Below are 13483 nucleotides of genomic sequence, written 5' to 3'. Positions count from 1 at the left end.
GTTCGAACTGGACTCCTGGCAGAAGTTGTGTTCCACTCACTTGAGGTCTTAGGATCCCTTATGGAATTCTGTGTGGGCCCTTGCGGGTGTCAGGCGACTCCGCTGGCAAGGAAGCCCGGGGCTCGAGTGGAGCGGAAGGGGCTTGTGCCCCAGGTCAGGCCCGGGTAGTCTGCTTCCCTATGTACCACAGTCTCAGGTTCCGCGCGATTGGATTGGGGCAGGCGCTGTGTTCCACTCACCAGAGGTCTTAGGATCCCGTGGGGAATCCTGTGTGGGCCCTTGCAGGTGTCAGGCAACTCCGCTGGCAAGGAAGCCCGGGGCTCGAGTGGAGCGGAAGGCTGTTTCAAACATTTTATTGCAAGACCTTTTAACTAATTATAAGTTTGAAATATAACTTGGTAATTTTAGTTGGGCAGCGAGCTGCTGCAAATTGCTTATTCAAATATTATCAGACAACTCTGGATACAGAGCAAGGATCAGAAATACCTCACTGGCCAATAGAGTTAAGCCACTAAATGGACCTTGATCATTTCTTAGGAAAGGTACACTGTAATTTCAAAACATCCATACAGAAAGAGTTCTTCACATAGACTAGTTCCCATTTAAGTTAACTCTCTCTGGCTATCACAATTGAGACAGACACATTCACATAACTGGCTGAGCTTGAGCCTTCTTTGCAAGCAGCTTTAGATCTTCAATGCACTTGGCAATGGTCTCCTTTTCCTGTTGTATGGTAATGCTCTGCACCACATGCTTCTCTACCCATGCTATCATGTGCTTTTCCTCCTTGCAACACATCACGCCCTGTTCCAAAATATGGTAGTCCAGGCAATTCTTTACCTACTTATATGCTCTATGTAGCTGTTCCTGGAAAGTGACCTCCAAGGCCAGGGCAATGCTATTCCTCTGAACATCGAAGAGGTAGTGGTGCTTCTGACCTGGTGCCTGCTGTGCCTTCTCCAGGTCGATTGCGTCTTGGATTTGTGTGATGCACAACTGCTTTACTTCTAGGTGAGCAGTTTTGTCCTCATTAAGTTTGTCAATAAATTCTCCAATAAAGGCGCCATATTTCTTAATCACACAGACAGTCAACCCTACTACTGATATGGTAGAGAAGGTCTCTGGGGTAACCACATATATTTCTTTGGATAGAAAATACAAGTAAGCCCACTTCTAAGCATGTAGGGTCCTGTTACAGCAGTCTTAGGGTAAAGGAACTGGAAAACTTCCTCAGAAACCAGCACAAGATATGTACTTTTCCTCCATATTCAGGAAGAGGTGCTAGAGGGGCAAGGCGATGCTGTCCTGTGTGAAAGACTCTTGTTGCCTGTAATACCCCTGGACCTAGGATGGCCTTGTTCTTCAGACATGGGGCCCACTATGGAGGTGGCAGAAAGTACTACCCCGGACAGCATTTGTCTCTGTGTCCCTATGACCCTGACTGGAGACTGTCAGGGACAGGAACAAGATGGCTGCTCACATATCTCTGATTACTTATTTAATAAGTTTTGGTTTCAAAATGAGCTTGCACTTCTAAATTTGATCACTGGGGAAAAGGTACAAGTGAAATCAAGACCTCAAGCGTTCTAAAGTCAGATCTGACTGTGCTTCTGCTAGTGCCTAAGGGGGCCACTTGTACAATTTAGTTAACATCCTTGTCCTGGAATCTCTCATGTGTAGAATGGGTTATCATAGCAGCACCTACTTTCATGGAAGATTGTTGTGTTTAAACAGTGTTTGTGGACAACAACTGTTGTACCAGTCAGCCCAAACCCAGTCCTCCTTGTTTATTTAAGATGGCTATTGCTGTATCTCATCTGTGGCTCCTTCTGAGTAAGGAGACTGAACTTCAGTAATTGAACTGTTTCCTAGTGTCTGCAAGGATCCCTGTGAACTATGGGGAAATGTGGGAGGTTTGGCCATAACATCATTAGGAGACCATGAACTTGTGCTATCTAAATCCTTAGTGTTGAGCACAGCCTTGTACCTGAGTTCAGGGCAGCAGGTGTGTCTGCCTTTAATTCAGCACATAGCCAAAGACTCAAGCACATTATGATAACCAGATGTCATAGCCACAAGTAGCAGGGGAGAGTTCCAGAAGGAGACAGAAATCTAACACTCTTTATTTGTAGCTTATTCATTCATTTATCTAACACTTGTTGGAAACTTCAGTGTTCTAAGCAATGTAGATGCCTAGATATACAACTCAACAAAAAAGGGCAGAATTACTTGCTGTGGGAGCTAAGGATGTGTAAAAATAGGTGAGCAAAAAGAGAGAGGTGGTGGTGGGGCGGTGAGGGAAAGGAGAAAAACTCAAGAGCAAGAGGGAGAGCCTTAGATACAGCCGCGGGGAGTCTCTTTAAATGAGTGGTATTTAAGATAAGAGGGAAGAGAGAGGTACAGCTGACTTCTAGAAGAAAGAGCCTATAAAAGTGGGGGCTGGCACAAGCATGCTGGAGACGAGGGCCCTGGAGGCATGCTAATATTCTGTCACCCCTTGGAATGGATATTTAAAAAAATGACTTGCTCAATATTTATTTCTGTGGGCCAGGGGGAAATTGACTTTTCTATTAAGAAAAATTATATGCAAAACACATTCAGTTAGTAATTCGCCTCAGCTGGGTCAAAGCAGGGGCGACTGTGGAGCTATTCAACAAAATGTTCCCAGTTTTCTTCTCATTCTTCAGCGTGCATGCAATTTCAACTAGAGAACTTTTTGGCAGGTGCATTAAAAATGCACAATTGATAATGAAGCAAATTACTGGCCACTGATAAACACCACTGTGCCACATGTTATTTGGTTTTAAAATCCAGCTTAATGTCAGCTTTCAACAGTCATTGTAGGTTTGTTTTGCCAAAACATTAAATGAGAACGTTTGGGGGGGATAGTGGGGGTATTTTTTATTGACTTTTGTGGGTGCTGGTTTCCTTTTCAGAAGCAATAAGCAAGTGGAGACTCAAGTTAGCACTCTAGGTGGGCTTGACTCCCAATCCAGTTCTTAAAGGTACTGGGCATGGTGGGGACTGAGTAGGCAAAGCCTAGCTACCAAGTGCCTTGAATAATATATATGGATTTTTATTGTAAGAACTCGAGGCCACTGAAGGATGTGAAACAGAGAACCACTAACACAAATCGGTAGAAACATCTTGCTTGCTTCAGTGTGGCGAAATCATTGTTGGGATGCTAGATTTTTTTTAGGGAAGATTCTTGAGAGAAATCCAGATGAGAAGCAATAGTTCTTGATTCTTGATACACAGAGCATAGTTCGCCGGAAGAGAGCGTCATCAAACGGCAGGACACCATTGGGTGAAACTGTAGGCTGAAGGCAAAGCCCCAACTCTCACATGGGTTCAAAGTAAGACTCAGTCTGTGTCGTAGGCATGCATAGTGAGGTTATAAACCTCCAGGTGGTTCTTACAGGAGCTCTGTGGTGGATCTGGCATGACAGGTGAAGATTGGATGAGATCTGGTATATAACCAGGCTCTGAACACTGTGGGTATCTGTAGTGGGAAGCCTCATGCACTATGGGTGGCGACATTATCAGGGTGGTATCTTAGACTACATAAAAAGCAGGAAATGAGCTGAATTCAGCCTTTGTATGCTTGTGGTTAAAGATGTGGTATGACCAGTGGCCTAGGCTTTCACTGCCGTACCTTCCCTGCAGTGATGGACTAGAACCTCAAGCTGTGAGCCCAACAACACTTCTCAGGTCATTTTGCAGTAAGGACAGAGAAGTAATTAAGACAAACTTCTAGGAGAAAGGCAGGAGGAAGAGGGACGGGTGGAGGAAGCTTCAACTTTTCAGAGGATGTGGATACTCAAGGAATCACTGTCTGAGAACTTCAGGGATCACATTTTTATATCAACAGTTTGAAAGAATCTGAGAGACTGGATCATTGCAAGCAGATAATGGTCAAGCATTGTACATTCTCAGTCTATGGTATCCTCCTTAGAGAAGCCAGAATTCTTCAGTGGCACCCATTTTTCACTTCCTCTGATCTAAATGCTTCGGATTCTCTGCTGCCCCTCCCCCCCCCCCCCAACAGGGCTCAAACCAAGGCATGTTCAATGACGTCTTTACAATTTGGTACCATATCTTCTCCATTTCAAAGCTGTCAGATGTGTTGCTTTGCCTGTGTGAGGACCCTGTGCTACCTTCTAAATGTCACTCAAAATCTGCTTCCTCAGGACAGTCACTCCACACTCCCACAGCTCCCTCCATTTTCCATTCACCACTCTTGGAATTGCAATTAATCATTATTGCAATTAATCATTATAGAAATGACTTTTACACATCTGTCTTCAAGAACAGATTGCAAACCACTAGCCTAGTTTATTTTCTAATCCAGTGATAAACACAATTGATAGTTTGAATGAGAATGGCTCCCATAGGTTTATATATTTTCATGTTTAGTTCCAGTTGAACTGTTGGGAAGGATTAGGAGGTATGGCCTTGTTGGAAGATGTGTGTTACTGGGAGGTGTTCTCTCTCTCTCTCTCTCTCTCTCTCTCTCTCTCTCTCTCTCTCTCTCTCTCTCTGTCTCTCTCTGTGCCTGTTGCTTGTGGACCAGGATGTAAAGATCTCAGCTACTGCTCCAGATCAATGCCTCAATGCCTGTCTGCTTTGTACTATGATGGTCATGGACTAACTTTCTGAACCTACAAGCAGGCCCTCAGTTAAATGCTTTCTTTTAAAGGGCTGCCATGGACATGGTGTCTCTTCACAATAGAACAAGAGCTAAGACAATGACCAGAAACAACTTAGAAGGAAAAGGTATATTGCATCTTACAGCTTGTAATCAATCCATCATGAAGGGACATCAGGCAGGAACTCAAGGCAGGAACCTGGAGGCATGAACTGAAGCAGAAGTGATGGAAAATGCTTCATACAGGCGTGTCCCCCATGGTTTACACAGTCTTCTTCTCTTCCTCCTCTCCCTCCTCCTCCTCCTTCTTCTTCCCCCCTCTTCTTCCTCCTTGTCTCCTCTTTCCCCTCTTTCTTTTTTATAAAAAAATATGTGTATGAATGTTCCACCTGTGTATATGTCTGTATGCCATACATGTGCCTGGTGCCTGTGAAGGCCAGAAGAGGGTATTGAATACTCTGGAACTGTAGTTACAGATGGTTGTTCTTTGTCATGTGGCTGCTGAGAATAGAACCCATGTCCTCTGGAAGAGTAGCTAGTGCTCCTAAACTGCTGAGCCACCTCTCCAGTCACTCAGTTTGCCTTCCTATATACCCCAGAACCATGTGCCCAGGGGTGAGACTGCCCACATAGAGTGCTGGGCCCTGTCACATGAAGCATTAATCAAGACATGCCTCACAGACTTCCTACAGGCCAATTGATGGAGTTGGGGTAATTTTCTCAGTTGAGGTTTCCTTTGCCCAGATGACTAGCTTGTATTAAGTTGACAGAAAACCAAACAGTACAGTCACCATAAAGGACCCATGTTTGCTTATTGTCTGCCTTTTACCAGGGTACTATATGTCTTGTGCTTGTCTACAATAATCCTACTTGAAGAAATAGCTGAATCAGTGGGTATTTTCATATATATGGTAGCTATGCTTTTTCCTAAAATGTTGCTTTTCCAGTGACAGTGCTTAGGGCATAGGCATCATGGAAAGAAACACTGGCTTTGCCTTGCAGGCATTATTTTGTATCAGTGAGATGTACCTAAACCTAAAGTTAGTTACATGCTGAGGAGAAAAATACCCAAAAAACTAGATTTCTTGGTTTAAAGTAATTAAATATCTCAATGGAGATATACCAGAGCCAAAGAAAGTGGTTTGTTATAGTTTGCTAACATGGGTATCTTTGAGATGTTAATTTTTCTTTTGAACCTTTCCCTTATACTGACTCTGTCTCAGACACCAGCAAATAACAACTTCAGCAACTCCTTGGCCAGCTTTGGGCAAGGGCTTCTGGCTTTGGTTTGATTGTTCCATGTGAATAGAATTTGAATAGAGGGCATTAGTGGCTCTGTGTTAAGACAAAAGATAGAAGGTCCCCCAAGGGGGTAAATTAGGAGCTTTCTTAGTGTGGGTTCTAAGGACAGAGGGGCCTCATCCATGCCCATAGTTAGCAGATATCCATATGAGGAACCTTGGGTGGTGAAGAGATGCCTTTGAAGGAGAAAGACTTTGTTCTGCACAGCAGCTGCTTCCAATGTTTGTCATTCACATTTCAAGTGAGACTGTTGCTGTACCTGATGAATTGTCTGTCTCATGTAAAAATGAGAAAGGAATGGGAAAAAAGTGTGTAATGTAAAAGTGATAATGGAATATTTAAATAAAATTTAAATGTAATATTACACAGACAATTGACCACAATCCACTGTTTTATTATCTAATTTGAACCATGCCTGGTGGAACAGAGCATTGTAGACTGTAGACATTGTTCTACCTGAACTTTGTGGATTATAAATCATTGTGGTCTATTTGAATGCATCATCTAACTCTCTAATTGAAAACTTGTACAATGTAGCAATATTAAGCCAATAAGTATTTATATACTCCCATCACGATTTATTGCCCATTCTATCAGAAATAAACCACAAATGCTAACAAACAATCAGAGGAACGGGAAGTGAGTTTTAGAGAAAAATCCCTAAGACTTCTAATTACATTGAATACCACATGTTCTAACTCATTAGCAAAGAGGTAGGATATCAACTGCTCTCCTGATGATTTGTGTTCTGGAATTCTGGCCAGGGTCACTACTAGGTAGAGAACTAGAGGGCGCTTGAAGCTAGGGATAAATTAAGCTCTAAATGATCTTTACATTAGAATATGGTTTTGTCCCAAACCATGTCTAGTTGATTTTGATTCTGGTTAGAAATTTGTTCTGATAATTTCGTGTTTTATTTGAGCCTTTGTACCAGAGAGATACCCAATAATTTAAATGCTTCAGGTTACCTGTCTGCCACTGACCCCATGAAGCTTCAGCCTTCCATGTTTAGAGCCTGATTACCGTGGGGACTTACTCAGGAATCCTCTGGCCTCCCAGGGTAGGGCATACAGATCCTACAGATCCAGGTATTGCTTCCACAAAAGCCAGTTCCCTTTCCTCAGGGTTTCTGGGGCCCTGGCCTGGCCTGGCCGCTCACTCAGATCCTGATGTGTCCAAGGACTCTGTTCTTGCTTCTTCCAGCTTCTCTTTCCCAAGATTTTGCTGACTTGACATTTTTCAACTCTATGTTCCTTCTGTTCAATAATATCGGCATATGTGCCCTCTCCATTCTGTCTGAGAAGGAGGATGTTTACACAGAAATAGCCTGAGAAATTGATACCTATAAATTTATTTATAGAATGAAGCAGGCTCCTGACAACATTGGATTGTAATGTTGTCAACATAATTCATCCACGGGGGATAAATATCGTTCCCACAGGTATAATGTTTCCAGGGATGACTTTCTTGGACTAGGCTCAGCTGAGAGAAGGAGGAGGATGGCAATGTTCTTCCTACCCACAGCCTACAAATCTTGGGAGAATAATTTTGTATTACTCTTTTATTTTTATATGTAATTTAGGTTTCAGTGCTGGAGATGCCACTCTTTTAATAGGGAGGGAATGGATGTTTCTTCCCTTACAGCTTGGCAAATTATGGCTAGTGGGTCAACGCTGGCCTAAACCTGTTTTGTGTGTGTGTGTGTGGGGGGGCTGTGAGCTAAGTGTGGTTTGCTCTTATATTTAACCTAAAAAAAAAAGGCTACCATTTAGTATCGTGCAGTTTGCTGACTCTTGTCTTAAAACAACTGTAATAGAGATGGGAACGTGGCCCAGTGGTGAAATCTTACCCTGTACACACAAACCCTACCCCAAAGAAAAATCAACAACATAGAAATTTAACAGATTTCTTGTGGTACATGGGTTTTCACACATATTAACTCACTTGAAACTTTATAAAAACCAATGAAAGAACTAAGATTCCTGTTTTAGGTATGAGAAAATCAAGGGGTTAAAGTCACGGGCATTCTGTCAGAGCTGAGCCACTGCCAGTGCTTTCATCAGAAGTTTGTTTCTAGTCAGTGCCTTGTCTGACATGCGTCTTCACAGTAAAACAGGAGAGCAGTGAAGCATTACTCACATGTAAGGTGGCTGTCTTGCAGGAAGGACACCATTATCACACACAAATGTGTGAGGTGGTCCCCCTGAGCACAGCAAGGTCATCAGGTGGGTGAAGGATCCTCTCTCCACTCCTTCACCCCTGGGAAGTCACCTGAGTCGCAGTGACTCTTATAGCCACTACCCTTTACTCCCCCCTGAAGCTTTACATCTTATGGTCCCTTATGAGTCCTTGCTCTAGAAATTCATGCCTGGATGCCCAACATTTGAAATGACTGTAATTGAAACAGGCTCCTGGAGCTGTTGGAGGACTTGGAGGAGTTCAGGGTCAACTCTTAGATCTGTCTTTCTTCTGGCAGGCTAAGGGCTCATTCAGTTGAGGCTCAGGCATATTCCTGGGTTTCTGGGAGCTGATCTTTCCTGATAGTGCTTCTTCTCTTATTATCTGTATTAGTTCCCCTTTCTGTTGCTGTGATTGAAAGCAACCGATGAAAGCAACTCAAAGCTCCAGGTACTGTCCATTAAGACAGGGAAGTCCTGGAGTTTGGAGACTGAGACAGCTGGTCACTTTGCACCTTGCTGTCACGGAACAGCAGGAGATGAAAGTACTTAACTCCTTTCTCCATTCTCAGTCCTGGTCCCAGTCTCTGGGATGGAGCTGCCCACAGTTAGGGAACTCAGTTAATCAAATGTAGATCCCCCCTCACAAAGGTGTTCAAAGGCCAATCTCTCAGTGAAGTGGAAATTTTGGAGTATTTTTGGAGACTCACTTATGTCATGTGATATTTTTCTGGAAATTGTCTTATGAGAAGATGTTTGTGTTGAAGCAGACACATGGGGGGATGTCTTGCTGAGAAGAGAGATGTGTTTTTCTGGTAGCTGTCTGGATAAAGGTCATGTGATGTTTTGCTACACAGATCCTTGAGAGAACATGTGATATTTGGAAAGAGTATAAATATAACCCAACAGACAGTGGATGGCACTGTGTGGTATTGGTTCACCTTGTTACTCTTTGCTGATCTTTCTTTGTCCTAACTTAATAGAGAGAAATGCACCAAAGAACTTCTGATTGTGTTCTGACAGCTTCTTGCTGATCCCATGAACCCTGGCCAATTGGCATAGCCCTGAGGTTTCTTCTGGATCAAAGTGCTGTTGCTGATTTGTGAATGGTATTTGCAAATGGATGAAGCTACAGCTGCTGATTTGTGTGAACTGAACTGCGGCTATTCTGACAATAAAGACTGGGATGGTCCAAAGAACTATTTCTAAACAGGTTAATGTCTTCCTTTGATCTATTAACTTTTCCTTTCTACCACCTCCGATGAATGGTGGGCTAGAAGGGAGATTAAATCATTTAAGTATACTTATTAAACAAGGTTTTTAAAAATGTAAGCCTACAGCTCAGTGATTCTGAAACCAATCAAGTTGACAAGCTTAACCATCACAATATGAATTAGGTGGGGTTTGTATTCCTGCACAAAAAAATCACAACCAAGAAGCAAGTTGGGGGTGGGGGAAAAGGTTTATTCAGCTTACACTTCCACATTGCTGTTCATCACCGAAGGAAGTCATGACTGGAACTCACACAGGGAAGGAACCTGGAGGCAGGAGCTGATGCAGAGGCCATAGAGGGGGTTCTGCTTACTGGCTTGCTTCCCCTGGCTTGCTCAGCTTGCTTTCTATAGACTCCAGGACTACCAGCCTTGGGATGGCACCACCCACGATGGGCTTGGCCCTCCCTGCTTGAACTAATTGAGAAAATTCCTTAAAGCTGGATCTCATGGAGGCATTTCCTCACGGGAGGTTTCTTTCTCTGTGATAACTCCAGCTTGTGTCAAATTGATACACAAAGCCAGCCAGTACATTGCCCAATCAGTAAGAAGCCGAGGTTCTTTTCATGCAGGGTCCTCACTTCTGCTTCCATCTTCTCTGATGTCCCCATTTTATTTCTTCATGGGTTTGATTGATTTACCTGCCTTGGGTTTGGGTTTTGTAAAACTTTAGCTTATAGTATTTTGAAAGCCTGTATAAATTCACCTTTTATCGTGTTATTTCAAGGGCACTTTGGAAAGAAAGGAGAAATGAACATATGTACTATCTCCAGTATTGTAAGTAGAATCTATCAAAATGTATGTGGCCAGAACATAAATATAAATACCAGTAGTTTCCTACCAGTTCATGTTTTGTTTCATTTCTTCTCTAATACTTTGTGAGTTTTTCCATCATCTCTGAAATTATGCGAATAAGAGCCACAGGGACCACATATAAAGCAGAAAACATATTGGCAGTTAGAAGCCTATGCAGTGGGAAAGGGGAGAAGAGACATGAAGAATATACTGTGATGTCACCATCCTGTCAGTCTAGCATCCCCAGGGGCTATTTCCTAGGGATGCAGGGAGTTGTAGCTGAATCTCAGCATCACCAATCTCTACTCTAATGAGTGGCATCTATTGCTTGATTGGGTAGTTCTTCATAGTCTTTCTGGTTCATACCTGTGAAGATTACGCATTGGTAGCAGTTAATATGTGCTTGTGGATCTTTCAGGAAGTCTGGGGCCCTGAGAGTTTTAGCCTTTAAGTGATCCAGTCAGAAAGAGTCTCCTTGCTTTCATGGCCCAGAGTGGGCTTTGTACACTCCAGAGAAATGATATGAGTCTAACTGTAGATCAGTGGCTGGCAGAATCTGTGTGGTCTACTTATTAGGTTAAAATTTAGAGTTCTACACATTTTTGAAAATTTAGACAAGCTTAAGAGACATTACACAGAGGAAGGCAACAGGAGGATTTACAATTGAAGAGCTAAAGCGTCCAAGGGGAGGTTCCTGGGAACCTTGAGAGGTGTCAAGCATCACGTGACAGCAGCTGATTTCAGCAACTTGCCCTTATTTCCTCTAGCCCTCTGAGGACAGAGACATCACACAGCTATAGACTCCCTCACAAGATTTGACCTAGAGAAGTCCTTGTCTGTACTGGTGGAAAGGGGCCAGTTCTTTGGTCTCCAGCCTGCTGAGAACTGATGCCATTGCAAAATTAAATAAAAGAACATCAGAGGAAAAATGGACATTGAAACAAAATCTCTGAGTGTTTTTTCCCCCCAGTTTTGTGTGATTAGACTTCCAGAGACAGAATCATTTTGAAAATGTTACACACTCATGCCCTGTGTGCTCAGGAACATTTTATAGATCATCTACTGGTGCCCAGCAGTGACATTTAGACAGGAGACCACAGCAGGATAAAACAAAACCACAGAAAGACAGGAGTAGTGTCACCAAAGGGGGATGTTCACGTTTCTTTATCAGCGCTCTTAGAAACACAAGTTCCCAGTTTGATATAAACACCACAGGGAAGTCCCCTCCAAGTTCACAGCAAACGCCTGTATAGCAAAGGTTCTGAGAAGTGTAGCATTGAAAAATTTTTGTTTAAAGCCAGTATTTCTCAAGCTTATGTAACTTATGGTTACATGGCTAAGGGGGGGGGGGGGAATAGGTGAGTCCTCTTGGCAGTACTCCTAATTTTATATATCTATGAAATGTTCAGAATTAGGCTTGTCATCAAAGATGGTCAATTCCTTTTTTAAAAGAGCCTTGTTTAAGCTGAATTTTGCATTTCTTATTCCATACTTGGTATGCATGTTGTACCAGAGAGGAATTGAGTTAGATATTTATTGTTAATGCAGCAATTTTCTAATTCCTCATTATCATTTCTTTGAAAAGAAAATTCTAAAGGACAACTCCAAACATATTAGTAAAGATTTGTCTGCTGGCATGCTTCATATGTGTCCAATTCTGAAAATTTATGTCTTCATAAATATCTTTGCAAAACAGAACTGTCGAAATAGCAGAGAAGGATAATTCATTCCCATCCATCTAAATGTCTGCCAGTGTGTGGAACATCTGCACAGAGAATAGCTCTCCGGTCAGGTGGGAACATTCAGGTGAGGTGGGAATGCTCAAGTCAGGTGGGAGCACCCATGTCAGGTGGGAAGATCTAGGTCAGGTGAGAGTGCTTAGATCCTGTGGGAATGCTCAGGTAAGGTGGGAGCACTCATGTCAGGTGAGAGCATGCAGGTCAGGTAGGAATGCTAAGCACTCATGTCATGTGGGAGCACTCAAGTCAGGTGAGAGTGCTCAGGTCAGGTGGAAGCACTCATGTCAGATGGAAGCACCTAGGTCAGGTGAGAGCACTCAGGTCAGGCGAGAACACTCAGGTCAGGTGGGAACACCTAGGTCAGGTGAGAGTGCTCAGGTCAGGTTAAACCTTTGCAACCAAGTTCAATCAGCAGTTGTCAGGAGGCAGTCAGAGGATGTTTGGCTTCGATTCTGCTAGTTACATCTTAATACCGGAATCCTCTGGGAACAGACTTGGTTTAAAACCTTCAGCACATCTCATCTTAGTCGCTTTGGGTTGCTGTAAGTGTTACTTGAGACTGAGTAATTTATGAGTATCATAAATAATTTTCTTACAGTTTTAGAATCTAGGTGTGAGCAAATTCTGTATATAGTAAGGATCCTGTCTCTGCTCACAGCTTGTTATGTGGAACACTGTACCTCTTGGGAGTTGTCATTGTTCCCCTATGTAGAGGAAAGCAAAGAAAGTGAACACACTCTCAAGAGGCCCCTGCTTTGAGTCTCACTCTACTTCCCAGCTTGGCCTTGAACTCACAACCTTCAGGCCTGAATCTCCAAAGTGTTAGGATTCCAGACTACTTATGCTTGGCTCCCCAAACATTAACATATATATATATTCTTTTTATTTTACCCCATCCCCTTTTCTCCTTCCAACGATGTACCCACCTTGCTTTCTCTCTCAAGTTTATGGCTCTTATATACATATACATCATATATATACACATATATATCATACTTATCTACATCTACTACATATACATACATCACATACATACACATACACATACACATATACATATACATGTATTGGAGTGGGGAGTCCAGAAGAAGAAAATAGATCTCTAAGGGCTGATCTTGAAATTTATAAGTCGTGCTCACTTCGGCAGCACATACACTAAAATTGGAATGATACAGAGAAAATTAGCATGGCCCCTGCTCAAGGATGACACACAAATTCGTGAAGCATTCCATATTTTTTAAAAACCAATCCTAAATTCGATAGGGAACTAATCCAATATAGACAAAGAACTCAAGAAGCTGGACTCCAGAAAATCAAATAACTCCATTAAAAATGGGGTACAGAGCTAAACAAAGAATTCTCAACTGAGGAATACCCAAGGGCTGAGAAGCACCTGAAAAAATGTTCAATATCCTTAATCATCAGGGAAATGCAAATCAAAACAACCCTGAGATTCCACCTCACACCAGTCAGAATAGCTAAGATTAAAAATTCAGGTGACGGCAGACGCTGACGAGGATGTGGAAAAAGAGGAACACTCCTCCATTGCTG

The 13483-nt window shown here is 42.7% G+C and overlaps 1 non-coding gene and 1 pseudogene across 1 annotated transcript; one reads left to right on the top strand and one right to left on the bottom strand.

The window, feature by feature from the left end:
• Positions 455 to 1487, bottom strand: Gm5983 (predicted gene 5983; annotated as a pseudogene).
• Gm23379 lies at positions 13064 to 13170 on the top strand. The gene has a single exon (XR_003954713.1). It is a non-coding gene; the product is annotated as a U6 spliceosomal RNA (small nuclear RNA).
• The last annotated feature ends 313 nt before the right edge of the window (positions 13171 to 13483 follow it).

Source organism: Mus musculus, chromosome 3, assembly GCF_000001635.26.
Source record: "Mus musculus strain C57BL/6J chromosome 3, GRCm38.p6 C57BL/6J".
Taxonomy (NCBI): Eukaryota; Metazoa; Chordata; class Mammalia; order Rodentia; family Muridae; genus Mus; species Mus musculus.
This window is presented reverse-complemented; position numbering and strand designations above follow the sequence as displayed.